General features: G+C 51.3%; 1 protein-coding gene across 2 annotated transcripts in view; it reads right to left on the reverse strand.

Moving 5' to 3' along the window:
- GRAP2 (GRB2 related adaptor protein 2) overlaps positions 1–18,326 on the reverse strand; it is a 486,852-nt gene that overhangs the window by 110,212 nt on the left and 358,314 nt on the right. The gene's annotated exons all lie outside the window — the stretch shown is intronic.

Here is an 18,326-nt window from a genome sequence, read left to right on the forward strand (position 1 = left end):
GCCTCCCCCACCATCTTGGCGTCCTCTTTGGCGCGCCCGACACGCAGTCTCAACTTGTTGTCTCGCATTGGGTTTGCTTTGCTCGAGGACAGCTGGTGCGCTGGGGAAGGTTGACGGTGAGTCGTTCATTCCCGCTCCCACTTCCATACATCCACCAATGGCGGGTTAGCGGTGGTACCCTGGGCTGCCCTTGGGGGCGCGGGCTCGGGATTGCTGGCTAGCTGGTGAGCTGCGGCATGGCACCCCGGTGGAGTGGGGCGTGAGCCTTTGGCTGCCTAAAGTCCCTTGTCCCCGGCGCTCCCCAGTTCCCCCACAGGGTCTTGCTGTGTGAGGCACGGTGGCTGTCCGAGCGGGGGTCCACTTGGGGCTCCGGACTTGCTGGGCCCCTGGGCGCGGGGCCCGGGTGGGTGTCCCAGCGTGCAGAGTCATGTGGCGTAGTGTCTGGGTTCCGTCGCCAGGGGCGGTTTGCGCCTCGTTATGTCCACATTTTTGCAGGTGATCTCTCCGGTTCGCTCGTTTCTACCATACGTATATGGTGATTTGCCCCTGGGGAGGCCTCACGCTGGTCGCGCGTCAGGCAGGATGCCGCGCAGCCAAGTATTCGGCGTGGTCTGGCGGGAGGTGGGCTCTCCGATGTCTCTGCTTTGGGCGCTGAGCGGGATTCAGGGAAACAAGGGTGGTTATTTCTTGCGGAATGGTGGAGGATGGTGCCCGGGCAACAGCGGCAGCAGTAGCGAGGGAGTAGAGTCCTCACTCACCCGCAGCCAGGCATCAAGTGGTCCCGCTAGGGTGGTGATTCACGGTGTTGGCAAGGTCGGGCACCGAGATAGAAAACATGGTGCTGTGGCTTGGTTCTTGGTAACCGTTATGAACAAAGCCTTAGCACGGCCGAGTATAAGAAGAAGTCTATACATTGTTATTGATTCTGGAAAGTGTATATTCATCGTGGTTTCCAACCTGTAACTTTATCCTGGGACCCTGCCCAGATCAAGCTCAAGATAGTCTTGATCGGTGGAAAGGAGCGGAGCGATGATCATTTAAGAAAAGGAACGATGCTGGGAATGGCGCCCCTTATGAGTAACGACTGCTCCTCCCCCTTCCCGCACCCCCTCCGCCATCCATGTCTTGTTGGGCCGGTGTCTTACACTGACAAAAAGGCGAAGCCAATTAACAAAATTAATTAAGTTAATTTTCCCTCTTTTGCACCAACATTCCCAACTCTAATGTAATGATCCCTGTTTATTGTTTAGTTTGACATGTACATAGCATGGATTTGACTTTGCCCTGCAAACTCTGATTCTTTACTCACGGCGTTTGCCTCTTTTCAGATCTGGTTTTCTGGTTCTGAAATGGGTGGGTGTGATTTATGTTGTCCCGGTCAGCACAGAAAGGGTGATCGCTAATTTCTCGTATGATTGATGAGCAGGCCGGGGCCGTGAAGGGCGGCCAGACCTGCTTCCAGGATGGGCCCGCCTCGGAAGTGCCCAGGGTGCAGCCAGTGACGTCACGCTGTTTCTCCAGGATGGCTCTGCTTACAGCTTGACTGGCAACCAGCTTTGGGCTCCTGTTTGCGTTGGGTGGGAAGCGGGTGTTATCCGCGCACTGAGCAAACAAATCTGATTTGTTGGTCACATTGGAGTTGCTGGCTCCGCGGGGTTTTGATTTTCGTGGGTTGTTTGAAAGCTATCACATTGTAGTCTCAATATGTGATCGCCAGCTGTTGCGCAGTCGGCGAAAGGGAATACATCAGCTTTGGCGGGTGTTTATCTACATTGTAGAGCACTGTCACCTGAAGAAAGCTTCTTGGAGCTTGCTGTCAAATAACATTTTCCAGGGGTGCGGTTGGAACACTATTAGCCTGCGCTCTTCCTTAATGAAATAAAAGTGGATGGATATTACTGATGCTATGCCCATTGACCGCCTCCAGCGGAGATCGCTGTAGGACCGAGTCGGAGAGAGTAACTCGGGTGGTTATTGCGAGTGCTGCCTAGATTTGACTTGCAGGTCGGCATATAACAACCTTCCTCTTTTTAAGATGAAGGAAAATAACTTAGTTGGGTAATACACCTATTCTTAAAGCGCCAAGGGATAATTACATTTGTAAAGTGCATTTTAGGAATAAGCCATAGTATCAGGATTATATTTCACTCTATATTCACAGGCATTTCGGTTTTTTGCCAATATGGAGTTACTAGGAAATATTTCGCTGCGTGGTTTCCATTTAAGCCATCAGATGTTTAGGGCAGTGCAGCAACATTGGCATGGTGTCAGCGGCGTTAAGGGAAAGCTTTTCAATATTATATACAAGCCACAGTGTTGCTTATTTACCTTAGGCAACTAACAACATGTGACAAAGCCAAAAACACTGACATGTTGCAGATATGATGTTCTTGCTGTATCATATACCTGGAATGCAAGGGCAGAAACAGCAACATACTAGTCGGGCGACACAACGTGCTATGCAAAGACGTTTGCTTGCACGGGTTAGTAATACCCTTTACCCTCGTTATGGAAGGGAGAAGGTTTTGGGTTTACTGCCGCCGAGGGGCTTTTGATGTGTAGTTATCGTATCGCAGCAAATGTTGATGGTCGGCTGGGGAAACAAAGACGTGCCTGATGTTGCCGGGGCGCACATTGATTGATTAATACCTTCTCTCTGGTGGCAATGCACAGCCTTCTTCAGGATGCGCAGGCACAGCATTTTAAAGGTTTAAGGTCAGGAGTGCATTCTCGTGCACAACAGCACATGCGGTAGTATTAGCAGCTGCCCTTGTTAGAAACTTATTTGGGGGTTCCCTGTTTGGAACAGCGTTGAATTTGATACAGTCCAGCTCTTTTATGCCCACTTTGGGAAAGTTACTGACAGTGCACGGACACACTCTTCCAATTTCTAAATGGGTTTGCATACAATATTCGGGGATTGTGACGTGTTTTCATTACTGTAACACAGCAGCAGCTCACTAATATTACTGAAAATAATAGGTGACTCTACCACTTGGCATGTAGGAGGTTCTGTTTTGATCTAAAAGAAACCTTTTAGTGATGTTGTAAGTGTGGAACACATGGCCAAAGCGGCGCATGGTGAAGCTTTGCAGGGAGGCATACCGTGGTCGGTAATCGGAGCGCTGTTGGTCGGTAGTGCGACCATTGGTGTTAGTTTTGCTCTCACAGGTTGAGAAGAATAAAAAGAAACTTGTACTTGGTTGGTGCAGGGGCGTAACAAAGGCCCCTGCAGTGCGGCATGGGGCCCTCAGCAAAGTATGCAGGCCTGAGAGCTCCTGAGTGAGCCAGAAGGGGACCCCTCCATGTACTTTGCTGGGGAGCCCCCTCGAGTTTCGTTACGCCACTGGGTTGGCACCAATTTGATAAGGGAATTTGTTCTTCGCAAGCACATGGAGCTTACCCCGAAATGTGTGGATTGTCTCATGACTTCAGCTTTGCGAGGATAAACTCCTGAGGAGTTGCCTCAGTTCAGTGGTTTTCATTTAATTAGCCTTCATGGCTGCAGTTCCAGAGTTTTCATTTTCCGTTATGTTCAGGTATAGCTCGCCACCAGTCAAGGTCACATGATTGCAGATGATGCGAAGGCAGGTAAAGAAAGCACCTTATTGGAGGTTCCCTCTTACAGCAAGAGCTTTTGCACCGCGTGGAACTGTTACAGTTGATATGCCTCTTTTTAAGTCACTTGGCATCCTGTTAATGATATCGAGCCAAGCCAAGGTCACATGACTGCAGATTATGCGAAGGCAGGTAAAGAAAGCACCGTATTTGAGGTCCCCTCTTATAGCAAGAGCCTTTGCACCGCGTGGAGCTGTACAGTTGATATGCCTCTTTTTATGTCACTTGGCATTCTGTTAATGATTATTGAGTTTCAGATAGAAGGGACAGGTTGTCTAGTATCTGATACGTCTCTACAATGCCCCAGATAAACTGCTTCTAATGGTTTCGTCGGGCTATGGCTGGGTTTTACACACATTTACCTGTTTTACAGGGGGGTATGGTTGATTTCAGATGATTGGTGGTGTTGATTAGTGTAATGGTCCCATTTGCGGTTGAACTTGCTATTCATTGACGGGAGACATTTAATCCAATGTTCAACACATAAAGGAGACAGTTTCACCATTTCAGAATGAAAGCATTTTCAATATGCTACGCAGCCAAGCCAGAATTGTGGCTTCAGTTATCTCATACAACTAACAAGCATTGTTGAAGCCAATGGTACTGGCGTGTTGTAGGTGTAGTGTGGTTTTGTAGTATATATCCGGAGGCAATGACAGATGCCGCAAAACACCAGCCGGCAGCACACTAAGCTTAGCACGAAACGTCAGCGTACGGGTCAGCCATGCCAGATTGCATTGACCGAGCAAACAGGAGGTAGCCTGTGGGGCACTGTGCTGCCAGATGACCGAGGCTGAGGTGGGAGACAACCGTTGCCCATGTAAAGTGGTCTCATAAGCGGGGCATGCCTACCATCGACAGTGAGGGCTTAAGAAGCGGTGAACGCTTGGTCCTCTCGCATTGGCAGGCGAATTCTGGGTGGGCTTACCTCGGCATGTCACCTTGCAGTGGTTGCACTGACCCTGGTGATAATGGCTGGCGCAGCGCTTGGTCATCAGTCTGTACCCTTGTACAGGGGATCATCCTGGGACATTAGGGCTTAGTCACCCTAGAATGATACGCACAACTGGCACACGGCACGTCAGGGTTTGTGTCACACAGAACTGGGGGATGTTTCAGGAGGCACACTAACTGCCTGTGGTCATGGTGCGGGATTATTATTGTTTTTCTCTAGAAAATTGCTCTTATGCCCAGGGTCTGTCTGCCTTTGCCACCGGCTACCAGCCCAATGGTGGGAAGTATAATTTTACACGTATTCTGGAAATTACAATGCATCGAGAGGCGCTGCAAAATGCTGAGCTGCATTGGGCACGAGGGCCTTTATGAGGAACATCTGCTGGCACCATATAGAGACAGGTACCATGTACTCTGGTTGGGCATCCCTCTGCAACCATGGGCAGGTTTTAGGTCACTTCAGTAAGACATATTCACCCGCGCTTTAGCCAGGGCAGCAGGCGGGTGGTGGAGGTTGTCATCTAACAAGTGTGCTGCGGTGCATAAAAAGTTTGGTAAACACTGCATTAGAGCCAAATGGCGACGTGGTATTATTCACCTTGGCATTACATTTATTCAGTTGCTCATCGCAATAGATGAGATCTTTAATCCAGTACTTGAATTTCAGTGCCCTCCATGCCCCAGCGGTAGGCAACTGTTCTCTTCGCTAATGATAGAGCCAGCTCCACACACTTCCTGTAACTAGAATCCAGCTCATGTGTGTGACCCACAAGTGCCAGGAATGGGGACAATGATAGAGCTTGTCCTATCATAGTAGAGACCCCAGCACTTACCTCACAACAGAAGGCCTGTACCGGTCCACAGGACCACGCTAAATGAAGGAATCCCGCCCCGGCCAATCCTGATCTGGTAACATACATCATCCGGCCTAAGTCTGTATCAATGTAATCAGGCGGGAGTATAGTATACTGTGTGAAGGAATTTATAATGAATGATGCAGAGCCTGCTACTGGGCAGTACCTACCTAGTTTGTACACAATTTGCCCACTGCTCATCTATGAGGACAACATAAAGGTCTCTCTCCCAGTGAGACCAGGCCTGGCCTTGAGGGCCAGGATATTCAGCTTGCGCATTGCGATTCAGTAGGGAGACTAGGTGTCGAGTGTAAACAACTTGGAGCATGGCATGCAGAGTGTTAAAGATGGGAGGTTCAGCTGGGAGGTCTGGCGTTGCCACCCTAACGTTACATCTCAAACAGATATAAGTGAAGATTTCTAATGGGGAAGCCGCTGCACTGCCTATAAATTCAACCTGAAGGAGGAAGACACCATCTTGATACAAGTTCCCACAGGGTTTGAAGCCGCGCCTTTCAAGCTGGAGCCTGCATAAGGATTTATGACAGGCAGGGAGGGATGATAAAGTGGAATCAAAGGGGAATATAGGAGTGTCTTACCCATTTTACGACACAATCTGTGCCATGCATTCAAGCTGCAGGCCACTGTGGAGCCGTCAATAGAAGGAGTTCTCGAGGAAGTGCTCAGAAAGGAGGAATCAGGGACTTGTATCCCTGTTACACCGCCAGGTGAGGAAGCAACGGAGAAGGTTGGTATCAGTGAATGGCGTGGTGAGCCTGAGCGCATAGGTAGTACAGCTTCATATCTGGAGCTTCAGACCCCACCCCTCCTTGGAGAAAGGTAAGGTCAGAATATCCCACTGTAAGCGTGTTTGCTCCCTGCCCATGCCAATTGTATCAACGTTGTTTTCAGTGCTTGAATGAAGGAGCGGCTCAATGTGTTTAAAAAAGGTATAAGAATTTGGGCAGTTTCTCCATTTGTATTAGGGCAATACAGCCTGCCAGTGACAATGGCAGAGAAGTTTAGGTAATACGATCAGTGAGTGTGGACAGAGCCCCTTCATAGTTGGTTCGTATCACTTCCTTTCTATCTCCAGATATAGCTACACCCAAATATTTTAGGTCTGCCTGACACCACTGCAATGGAAACTCCGGGGTAAAGGAGTTAGTGGCCTGTGTAAGAGGGGAAAAGCGGCAACTTCTCCCAATTGATCTGAACACCCGATAGCACCCTGGACCGGACTAATTCCTAGAGGGTATCATTTAGACTGAGATATGGATGCCGGAGCAAGAGGGTCATGTCATCTGCGTATAAAAAGATCCAAAGATGATGAATAGAGTAGCGCGGTGCGTATGCACGATGATGTTGTCTCAACTTGGCAGCAAGTGGCTCCACCGCTAGTGCAGTAAGGGTGGCAGAGGGCAGTCCTGTTGTGTGCCTCATGTTATTGAGAAGGGAGAGGAGATTGCTCCATTAACACGATCCCTAGTGATCCGAGTTGGAATAATGGAGTGCAATCCAGAACAGGAAAGAGCGAGGAAGCCCCATCTGACGTAGAACGGCCATTAAGAAGTCCCACTAAATAGAGGTCATAGTAGCTTCTAAAAAACAATGCTTCTGCAGCTCGTGTTTGTAGGTTATAGGATGTGGCTCAACCAGGGATAAAGCCTGATTGATCTGGGTGGATCAGAAACGCCATGGGGCGGGACAAGCAATTAGGTAGTGCTTTGGTTAAGATCTGAACATCGCAGTTGAAAAGGGATCTAGGCATGCAGGACTCACAGCGTTCTGTGGGGAGGGGGGTTGTCGGGTTTGAGCGGTGTGATGATCAGGTCTTCGCGCACAGAAGGGGAAAGTCACCCTTTCTGCTTTGCCTCGTGAAAGACAGAAACCAACATAGCCAGGGTTCAACATACACCTTGTAAAAATCCCCTGGTAACCCATCGGGCCCCAGCGCCTTACCAGTCTGTAATTGCTGTATCGCTTCCCTTACCTCATTGACTGTGAGACCTGATCTAGGAGGTTTCTCTGTGTGTCGTTTAGTCAGATCAATAACATAACATGACAGGTGTATTTGTAAAGCGCACGATTACCCATAGGTGTCCTGGTGCTGAATAACAGATGTTTATTGTTACCCAACTCAATGGTACTCATTTTATCGACCTCAGAAGGATGAAAGGCTGAGTAGACCCGCCTGGATTTGAACCTGTGACCATGACGTCGTACACAGGCCCCTGCAGTGGCTGCTTTAGTCCACTGAGCCACCAGACCCGGCACTGATCCAGTGTTTCTGGTAAAGAAGTCAGATATTTCTTGCCTAAGCTCTTCCCACAATTGGTGGTCAAGAGGCGAGCATGGGGAAAGGCACCAGGTAATGCTCAGAAGCCCTGGGCCGGGATGGACAGGACAAGTAGAACTTGGAAATGATTGGAGTATGTGCACATCAGATGTGCAACCTCCTGCACCCAGGGTGCCATCCCCATTGAGATCAGCCAGTAATCCAGCCTAGCCCAACTTCCACGTACTACTGATTAAAAAGTGCCTTCCCTAGCCAGCGGGTTGTGATTGCTCCAAATGTCAATCAGATCATGATTCTCAATGTTACCTTGAAGGTGGCTGGAGGCAATGATGCGGTAGGTGGGCATTATGTGTGAGCAGTCCATGTCTGCAGATATAACTGTGTTACAGTCACCGTCCTACACTAGCAGAGACGGTCCTATAGATGTAAAGTGGCCCAGAGGCATTCAAAGTGAGTGGGGTAATCTGTGTTAGGCCCATAGCAATTTACAAGTGTAATAGCATGGGAGAGTAACTTCCCCAACATTATCGTGCAGCAGCCTTGTGCATCGCATATGGAACCCTGGAGTATGTATGGTACTCTCTTGCGTATAAGCGTAACTGTTCAGTGTGCATAGGTGGAATTCATGGAAAATAGCCTGTAAGAAGCCCATCTGTCTACAAAGGTCGTACCAGTGGCGATACTCAAAAAAGTCTCTTGTAAAAAAGCTACGTGAATGCCATGTCTGTCGAAATATGACAAAATGTGCCGCGCCTGCGTGGGTCTCCCAGCCCCTGATTGTTCCATGTGATGCATTTATAGGGTGCTTGGGGGAGGGTGGTGTCGACTCTGGTTGAGTGAGTCATGCTAATACGTGAGAAGGAAGTAGACGCAGCTCATAGTGAGGTGCAAGTCCGTAGGCCCAAGGTGGCAGCTCTGCACAAAATCAGTAGCAAAGTAGTCAGTACAACAAAAACACATCAAACATTCCCCTTGCCCTTCCACTCCAACAACTTCTGTAAGGGGTATCCTGCAGGGCACATCCAGAGAGGCAGCAAGGGCCATCATCTTCAGAGCAAGGGCGTCTAGAGATACCCAGTACAGTCTCATCAAGTTTAACACGATAATGATGCAGTAACCCTTGTGAACCATAAGAGATATGGACAGAACAAAGGATAAAAAGAAACATCAGTGGAATGTTAGGGAAGGAGCATGGTCATCCCAAGTCTGTTGCTGCCGAAGAGGCATGTGGCGAAGTGGTCTCAGGAGGCTCAAGAGCATGGTGCTGGTGCAAGAAATCTACAACTAAGTGAGGGTTGGTAAAGAAGTAATCCTTGCCCTGAACGATTATGCATACTTTGATCGGGTAAAGCAGGACAGCCTCGCACAGCTTCTGTTTGATCGGAACAAACTTATGTCTTCCCTCCTGGACCGCCATTGTAAAATATGGGTAGAGTGTTACTTTATGGCCGTCAAATGGTAGGGGGCATTTTTCTCTGGTCAAGCAGAGAGCGGAGTCACAGTCACGATAATTAAGGAGTCTGGCAAAGATCGGGCATTCCGGGGCCCCTAGCAGCAGCTGGGCCTCCAGGGTGCGACGCACACATTCTACAATGAGATCTGAGCAGGATTCAGCACCTACAAGGTAATGAGTAGCTTCTCCATATAATCTTCCAACTTGCCTGTATTGGCGGATTCTGGCACTCCCAAAATGTGAAGATAGTTACGGCGGGATCTCGCCTCAGGTCTTCGTTGTTCGCCACTATGAGCTTTGAGACTTTCTCCATGATGAGCAAAGTGTCCCCCTCCAGATGAGATAATATCCTCCACTGCGGGAATATGGTGTTCTGTCTCCTGCAACCAACCATCATGTTCTCCAGTTTGCGTGTGATGGCATCCATTCTGCAACACATGGTATCCATCTTTGACACAGCAGATGTCAAGCTTTGCTGCATTGCCACCAAAAGCGTTTTCATGTCCGTGAAGTCAGGAGTTACATATGTGGCTTCTCAGCATGGACCTACGTTTCCCACTGGACTCACGGAGAGTCGAATTGGAGTTTGGCTTGGTGGCCCTCAGATTTGCCCATCGAGTTCAAAGTTATGCAGCACCAGAGGGAGCCAGGCTAATATCAGCTTCGAGGGCAGGGCACCTCCTCGAGGAGAGCGCAGGATGCAGCAGCAGAGGGCGCTCAGATGTCAACAGGGGGAGGGGATCAAGGAGTGTATATGTACAGGGCCCACCTCCTCCATGGGCCAAAGAGACAATGCGCAGGCAGGAATGCATGTGCCAGTAAGCAGGCACTATGTGTGACCCAGAGCTCGGTTAGGTCCTCCTGGCATCTATCCCAGCCACGTGTAGGCACTACAACTTGGGAGAAAACAGTTCACTGGGCGTCTCTCCTACCTGTTCAGGACTGGGCACCCCCGTCAGGAGAGGGCAATCACACAACCATGAAGGCCAGCTGGATCTGCAACTGGGTCTCATGTCCTCATAGTTAATCCATGAAAGGAATGCTGGGATTTTCTGCAACAAGAGAGGGAGAGCCCGGGTCCTGCCTCACCACCACTAGCAGAGCAAGCGTCGGGGGCACGAGCAGACACAGCACAATCGGCAACTCACGAGCAGACACAGCACAATCGGCAACTCACTATGTCCAGAGGGTTAGGGCCACATGTACATCTATGGAGAGGGGCCCGCCTTCTTCCTGTACCTCCAAGTAAGGGCCTCACCAGCGGGCATACTGGCGATGAACAAGTTATTTACCTTCAGTAACGATATATTTGTAAGAAACATTAGTTAATTACAGATTCCTTACCTTAGAATTACCACCAGGCGTCAGACTGGATCCGGAAAGTTTTTTCGTCAGCAGTACCTCTACGCGTCGGAAGATGGGGTCGGTCGGCTCCGTGTTCGTCGTCGGCGTTGTGGTCGCCGAGATGACGACGCGGAAGCTACTTAGATGCCGCCCTCGTGCGCTGATGTCAGTTCTGTACACGACTTTCCGCACTAGAAACGCAGAGCCATGAAAAACACTGACCATTGGTGCACAAAACTAGGGCCCTGAAAGGATGTCCTTAACCCTAGAAATCAGTTCGCAAAACGGGGAGGATGGGTGGGGCGGTAAGGAATCTATACCTTACTAATGTTTCTTACCGATATATCGTTATTGAAGGTAAGTGAGCTGTTCATCTGAACGAAACACGTTAGTTATAGATTCCTTACCTTAGAATAGATACCCCAGCAATACCAACCGCAGTGGTGGGTCTGCGAACCAAGATCACACCAGAAAATCCTGGCGAATAGAACGGCCAAAGAAGCCGTCTCTCCGGACTTGGTTGTCCAGGCAGTAGTGTTTGGTGAACGTGTGCAGCGATACCCACGTGTCCGCCTGACAGATGTCATTCAGAGACACTCCTCTTCCCAAGGCAGTAGTGGCTGCCGTCACCCTGGTGGAGTGAGCGCGTAGCCCGACTGGGGGCTACTTTTTAGCCAAAGAGTAACAATCCTTAATACACAACACGACCCATTGTGAAATGGTGCTCTAGTGTATGGCCCGACCCTTCTTTGCACCCACGTAGCCAACAAAAAGTTGATCATCCACCCAGAACTGTTTTGTGCGATCCAGATAGAAGGAGAGTGCAGTTTTCGGTCCAGACAGTGGAGCCTCTCCTCCTCCTTTGAAGGATGCGGAGGCGGAAAGAAGGTGGGCAAAGTAATGGTCTGCCCGATATGGAAGGCAGTGACCACCTTAAGAAGAAAGGATGGACGGGTCCTGAGAACCACCTTGTCCGGCTGAACAGACAAGAAAGGAGGTTTTGAAGAAAGAGCCTGGAGCTCACTCACCCTTCTAGCAGAAGTGATGGCTACCAGGAAAGCAGTCTTAAGAGTCAAGTGACGTAAAGGACAGTTATGAAGCGGATCGAAGGGAGCGCACATTAAATAAGTCAGCACAAGATTCAAGTCCCACTGAGGCATAATGAAGGGGATTGGAGGAAAAAGATGTGTTAAGCCTTTAAAGAAACAGTTAACTACCGGGGACTTGAAAAGAGAATGCTGATCTGGCAGCCGAAGGAAGGCACAGATGGCTGAGAGGTAGCCCTTGATAGTGCCCACTGCAGGGCCCTGCTGGGCTAAAGAGAGGAGAAACAAGAGTACTTCAGAAAGAGGGGTAGAAAGGGGATCCACAGCCTTTGATGTGCACCATGCCACAAATTTGTTCCACTGGCAGGCGTATACCGTCTTAGTGGAGGGACGCCTGGCTGCCAAGATTACATCACAAACTTCGGGAGGCAGGTCAAAAGACGTCAACTGCTGCCGTTCAATCTCCACGCAAGGAGGTGGAGACTGGACAGGTTCGGGTGGAGGACCGTCCCCTGCTGCTGTTACAGAAGATCCTTCCGAAGAGGCAGTCTGATCGGAGGATCGATGGCCATGTTGAGCAGCTCCGGATACCAGACTCTTCATGCCCAATCCAGAGCCAGAAGAATGACTAGGGCCTGGTCGTGCCTGATCTTCTTCAGCACTCTGGGCAGAAGTGGTATAGGTGGAAAGGCGTACAACAGACCGCAACTTTACTTGCGAAGAAAAGCGTTGCAGAGCGAGTGCCGCCTTGGAAATTCAAATGCGCAGAATTGCTGACATTGCGCGTTCTCTTCCGTGGCGAATAGATCTAACCAAGGCTCTCCCCGCTGTTGAAAGAGACCTTGCACCACCTCGAAGACGCCATTCGATATCCATCATGCACCTGTGGTTGAGTTTGTCCGCCCTGGCGTTCAGAGAACCTGCCAGGTGTTGAACCACCAGGGAAATGCCCTGATGTTCCAGCCATGTCCAGAGGTGGAGGGCCTCCTGACATAGGGTCCATGACCCCACCCCGCCCCGTTTGTTGCAGTACGACATGGCGGTGGTGTTGTCTGGGAACACCTGCACTACTCTTTCCCGGACAGAGGGAAGGAATGCTTTCAGTACCAGAAAAATCGCCCGGAGCTCCAGAAGGTTGATGTGAAGCCCGGACTCCGCCTGAGACCAGAGGCCTCTGATCTCCGCCTCGCTCATGTGGCCGCCGAATCCCAGAAGGGATGCATCCGTCACCACAGTGTGGTCTGGTTGGGGAAGGGAGAGGGATCTGCCATTGACTCGATCCTGGTTCGTGAGTCACCACTGCAGTTGCTGTGCAGTGCCCTCCGAGATCTGAACGCAATCGGAAAGATTCCCCTGATGCTGCGTCCACTGGAGCTTCAGGTCCCACTGTAGAGCCTGCATATGCCACCTGGCATGATCGACCAGCAGGATGCAGGAGGCCATGAGGCCCAGCAGTCTCAGGGTCATTCTGACAGAAACCAGGGATAGAGGCTGAAAGATCGGCATCATAGCCCGAATATCCCGGACTCGCTGTTCGGGGGGATAGACCCGAAACCGTGTCCAGAACCGCTCCGATGAAGAGCACCTTCTGAAAGGGAATCAGGTGCGACTTTGGCACATTGATGGAGAACCCCAGCGAATGCAGGAAGTCGGCCGTAGTCTGGAGGTCAGAGACAACTGCCTGGGGCGAGCACGCCTTCAACAGCCAGTCGTTGAGATAGGGGAAGACTGAAACCCCTGATCTGCGCAGATGAGCTGCGACCATCACCATCACTTTCGTGAACATCCGAGGGGCGCTGCTAAGGCCAGAGGGGAGCACGGTAAACTTAAAGTGCTCGTGGCCTACCGTGAACCATAGGTAACGCCGGTGGGCCGGCAGGACGGGGATGTGAAAATAAGCGTACTGCGAGTCCAACGCTACCATCCAGTCTTGGGGGTCGATGGCAGACAAGACCTGAGCAAGAGTCAACATCTTGAACTTCTCCTTTCGGAGGAAGCGAGTGACGTCCCTGAGGTCCAAGATAAGAAGCAGGCCCTTGCCCTTCTTGGGAACCAGAAAGTAGTGGGAGTAACAACCACAACCTACTTCTGAGACAGGAACGTCCTCAATGGCTCCCTTGGCCAAGAGAGCCATAACTTCCTGCTGGAGAAGGGCCAGATGATCCTCCGACATGCGGTGGTATCACGGTGGCATGGCTGGAGGGGTAGTCTCAAAGGGGAGGGAGTAGTCCCTTCGGACTATCTGCAAAACCCACCTGTCGGATGTGATGGTGCGCCAGTGGGGGAGGTGATGGCGAATCCTGCCGCCCAGTAGCGTTTGAAAAGTTGGACTAGGAGGGTTTGGAGGCTGCTGCAGAGGGGGAGGGTTGGTGGACTGGCCCGCCCACTGGCCCTCAGAACCACAACAGTTGTTTCCACGTCCCCGGCCGCACGAAGGTTGGGTAACTTGCTGCGGCCTGTGGCCCTGGATGGGAATTAGCAGGGCTCCCCTTCCGTAGCCCGAAAGGGGCGAAAATCAGACTGCGGGTGGAGAGGCCCAAGGACTTGGCCCTAGCCCATGAGTCCTTGAAGCGCTTTAGGGAGTTGTCTGCTTTGTCGCCAAAAAGGTGACGGCCATCAAGGTGTTCTGGACATCCCCTGAAAAGCCAGTGGACCTCATCCAGGCGTAAAGACGAAGCGCTACCGACGTTGAAATGGTCCTGCCCAGAGAGTCGGCGGTGTCCAGCCCACAACATATTGTAAACTTAGCTGCATCCCTCCCGGTGGCAACAGCCTGGGAGAGCACTGCCCGGTCCTCCTTCGGACACTGAGGCAGCACTTGCGCCACCATATCCCACAGTGTGTGCGAATAATGGCCCAAGAGACATACATGTTTACGGACCGCAGTCCTAAGCTGGCGGAAGAGAAAATGCTCTTGCCAAGGTGGTCCAGCTTCTTGGATTCCCTTTCCGGTGGAGTGGTAGGGAAGGCGCTCTTGGAGGTAGAAGCTTGAACTACCAAGCTTTCCAGGGTGGGATGTTGGGAGAGGAAAGTGGGGTCGCCCGGAGCTGGGCGGTGGCGTTGGGCAATCATCCTATCCACGGGAGCCCCCGTATTGGGCCTGGACCACGTGCCCAAAAGGACGTCTGTGAGGACGTCATTAAACGGCAGCAAGGGCTCCAAAGAGCTCCCAGTCGGTTGAAGCACCTCTGTCAGGAGGTTAGTCCTGACCGCCACCGTAGGAAGCTCGAGGTTGAGTGCCTCGGCCACCCTACTCAACATCACTGCGTATGACTCCGTCCTCCATGGCCACGGTAGGAGGAGACAACATGCCAAGTTCAGTGGAGGTGTCCAAACCACTGGCATGCCCCAGTTCCTCTCTCCAGTCCTGCTCAGTGTCTAACTGGTCAGTTGGTCACCTGACCCCTCCCAGTCCTCCTCATCATCCTCTCGGTGCCACTGTTGTTGAAAAGAGACCCCATGAGTTAAAAGGGGCATAAAAACTCCACCTGGCGTCAGACGATGCCGATCCGGCTCCGTGTCCACGTCGGGATGGAGGCCGGGGTCAACGCCGGCAGGGGAGCCAACCGGCGCTGAACGTGGTAGTGGTGCCGTGAGAAGCGGCGCTGTTGGAGGTGTAACCAAGTCAACCGGCACCGATCTGGATCCAGACCTGGATCCAAGGGGGGCCTGCGGCACCGGGGCCAGAGCCACCAGCAGCGAAGACCTAGGCCCCCCAACGGAGTCTGCGGGGCCCGAAGTTGCGCCAGCAGTGTCGGTCCGCTCAAAGATGGCATGCATCGCCTCGTAGAACGTAGGAAGCTGGGCGGGGGTCGCTCCGGGTCCCGGAAAGGGAGGAAAACTCAGAGTCGACTCTTCGGGCTCTGCGCGTGGAGCCGCAGGAGGGGCACCATCCGCATGCGTCGTCGGAACGGCTGACCGACGAGAAGTCAAAAAGCGACGATTCTTCTTCGACTTCTTCTCATGATTCAACTTACCCGATCCAGAGTGCAAAGACTTAGATGATTTCGAACCGGAATGTCGGCGTTCAAGCAGCTTTCGGGACCACTCCCGCAAAGCCTTCGGCGCCATCAACCGGCAGTCGGAGCACGACTTGGGGTCATGGTCGCGCTCCAGGCAAGAGAATCACATGCGGTGCGGATCCGTCCACGACATCAGTCGGTTACAGGAACCGCAGGCCTTGAAACCGGGCATCCCTCGTGCACCTATCCGGAGTCGGAGACTCAAAACAAGAAGTCGACATAAAGTTAGTCAAAAGAGGTACCGCTCTTCCCGGATCTGCGCTGGCTGGCACGGAAAAAGAAAGAACTGACGTCAGCACACGAGGGCAGCGCCTAAGTAGCTGCTGCGACGTCATCCCAGCGACCAAGACGCCGATGATGGACGTGGAGCCGCCCGACGCCACCTTCCGACGTGCAGACGTACTGCTGATGAAAAGAATTTCTGGATCCAGTCTGACGCCTGGGGGTAATTCTAAGGTAAGGAATCTATAACTAACATGTTTCTTTCAGATTATCTGTTTAAAATGCCGCCTAGGTGTAGGAGATCAGGGCCCACTATTTCACAAGATCAATGCCTCCTTATATATGGCAGAACGGTCAAATCATGGCTCTCTGACAGGTGGGTGGCCCCAGCAGTGCCAAATATGACGGAGGGGCTGGTTGCACCAGTCGGCACCCCGTCCGTTAAAGTAGGGCAGTAGAGCATCGGTCTCAGAGGCAGTCTTCACCGCCTCCAGCGCACTACAGCGGAAGGTGCAGACACAGGCTGCAGATCACGGAGCCTCTAGCCCTCAGCTCAGCAGCCCGGATGCCAAGCCCCTAGCCTAGGGCCACACATCGCTCTCCAATGTCAGTTGCTATTCACCTGCCACGGGCTGTCCCCCAATCATGCGTCGAGTCATCCGGCGGTCAGCCGACCGAAGGCACAAGCCCCCAGGGGGCTAGAGGTGGATGTTGCACAGTCTCTCCCAGCTGCAGCCAGCTGCCATTAGCAGCGCAGTCCTGGGCCGCGATATGAATAAACACACAGTTTGCGACTGTAGGGGAATACAATCAGTTCACAGGGGAGAGAGAGCCCCCTGAGCAACTCAAAGGAAACTTGAAGAGGCAGGATGATGGTGGATTGTTTCGCCGAACTGTTGGAGCCTCATGGGAGTGCAGCTGTTATGCGAGCCGGCTCTCTGGCAACCCCACCTATTGGGACAGGTTGTCCTCCAGCACCAGCGACACTGGGATGGTGTAGATGTTGGTGCCAGATTGGAAGTCGACTCTGGCGATAGAGTGGAACCCGAGACGGGTGCAGGAGGCACAGACAGCGAAAAGGGCGGACTCCCTGGTGGTAACCTGGCTGGTGCGCAAGAGGGAGCCAGTAAAGTGCCAAAGATGTGCAACATGGCCTCTTTAAAAGCCTACATCTGTGGAAATATTGCCTACAAACCCGAAAACTCGGAGTGCATCGGGATCAGCTGTGGAAATAGCTCCTCTGTAGAGGACTGGGAATGAGACTCAGAGGCTGCCATGTGACCATGCGGCTTCTCAGGCTGAGAGTGGGTGGTCTGGGACGAATTTCGCTAATCCTCTAGTGCTTCCACTCCAACATTACGTAAGACTTGTTGTGGCAGCAGCCTTGAGAGTGGCAACGAGTCCGGGCCTTTGACTTCGAGTGGGACTGCCATGACTTCTTCTGGTGCTCTGCGACATATAGCTTCACTTCACATTTCCGAATAAACCTTCAGCTTCATAATGGCATGCTCCTCGCCGGACTTGGAGTCATACCCTGAAGCCAAATATTAGAAGCACACCTCATGGGGGTTTGTCACAAATATGTGTTTACCGCGTTTCCTACAAGGCTTAAACCCTGTCGTTTTCGAAGAGGACATGCACAGAGAGAAACACTTTTTTAAAGCAAAAAACCTATCAACTGATGAGAAAAAAGTTGGCTCTAGATCTGTGAAGGTGCAGAAAAAAAGGAACTGATGTCGATATGCAATGGTGGTGCTTATATGCGGCTCCATCATCACTTGCAGGGCGGAACTAACGCAACACAGAGCCTCTCGGCGCCACCTACCAGTGTGCCGGAGCAATGCTGTCCAAATCTTCCGAATCTATTCGGCGCCGGGTGACATTCTAATCTGTGATCAGAAGTATCCTTCAGAAGTACTATTTTTCACTTTTTAAAAAGTAGTAGAAAATTGCACACCAACATTTTGCTAATGGAATAAGATTTTACGGTCCGACCTGTGTCCTAATTGGTAAGTTCACAAAGTAACAAATCGCTGGGGGTCACAGAATGACCTCCCTAATTAATATGCATTAGGCTTTTCGCAAGGTGCGACCCAATGTGATTAGATTCACTTACAGGGACGATGGCCTGTAAGGGACAGCAGACCAGCATCCATTCCAAAATGGAAAACTTTATTCCCCAAAGAAACCTGTGTTCCTTAAGGAACCGTGATGCTGCAAAAGAAGGGAAAAAAGTGTTCCGTTTTGGAAAAGTATCTCCCACACCAAATCAGTTACCATCTCCCTTGAAGAGTCTGTTAATGGTCAACTGATACATTCAATACTGCCTCGCAATTTAGAAGTAGCCCCTTTCACACCCCTTCCAAACTGCAATTTGGTATGGGTCACAGACCCCATTTTATGAGTTGGGAAAACAGTTCTAACTTGCAAAATGGGTTTTGTGCATAAGAAAGGACCCTTTTGTGATTCGAACCCTGAGTTTGTGAATCTCAGAGTTTGCAACCATAAAAGGGC

Source organism: Triturus cristatus, chromosome 4_2, assembly GCF_964204655.1.
Source record: "Triturus cristatus chromosome 4_2, aTriCri1.1, whole genome shotgun sequence".
Taxonomy (NCBI): domain Eukaryota; kingdom Metazoa; phylum Chordata; class Amphibia; order Caudata; family Salamandridae; genus Triturus; species Triturus cristatus.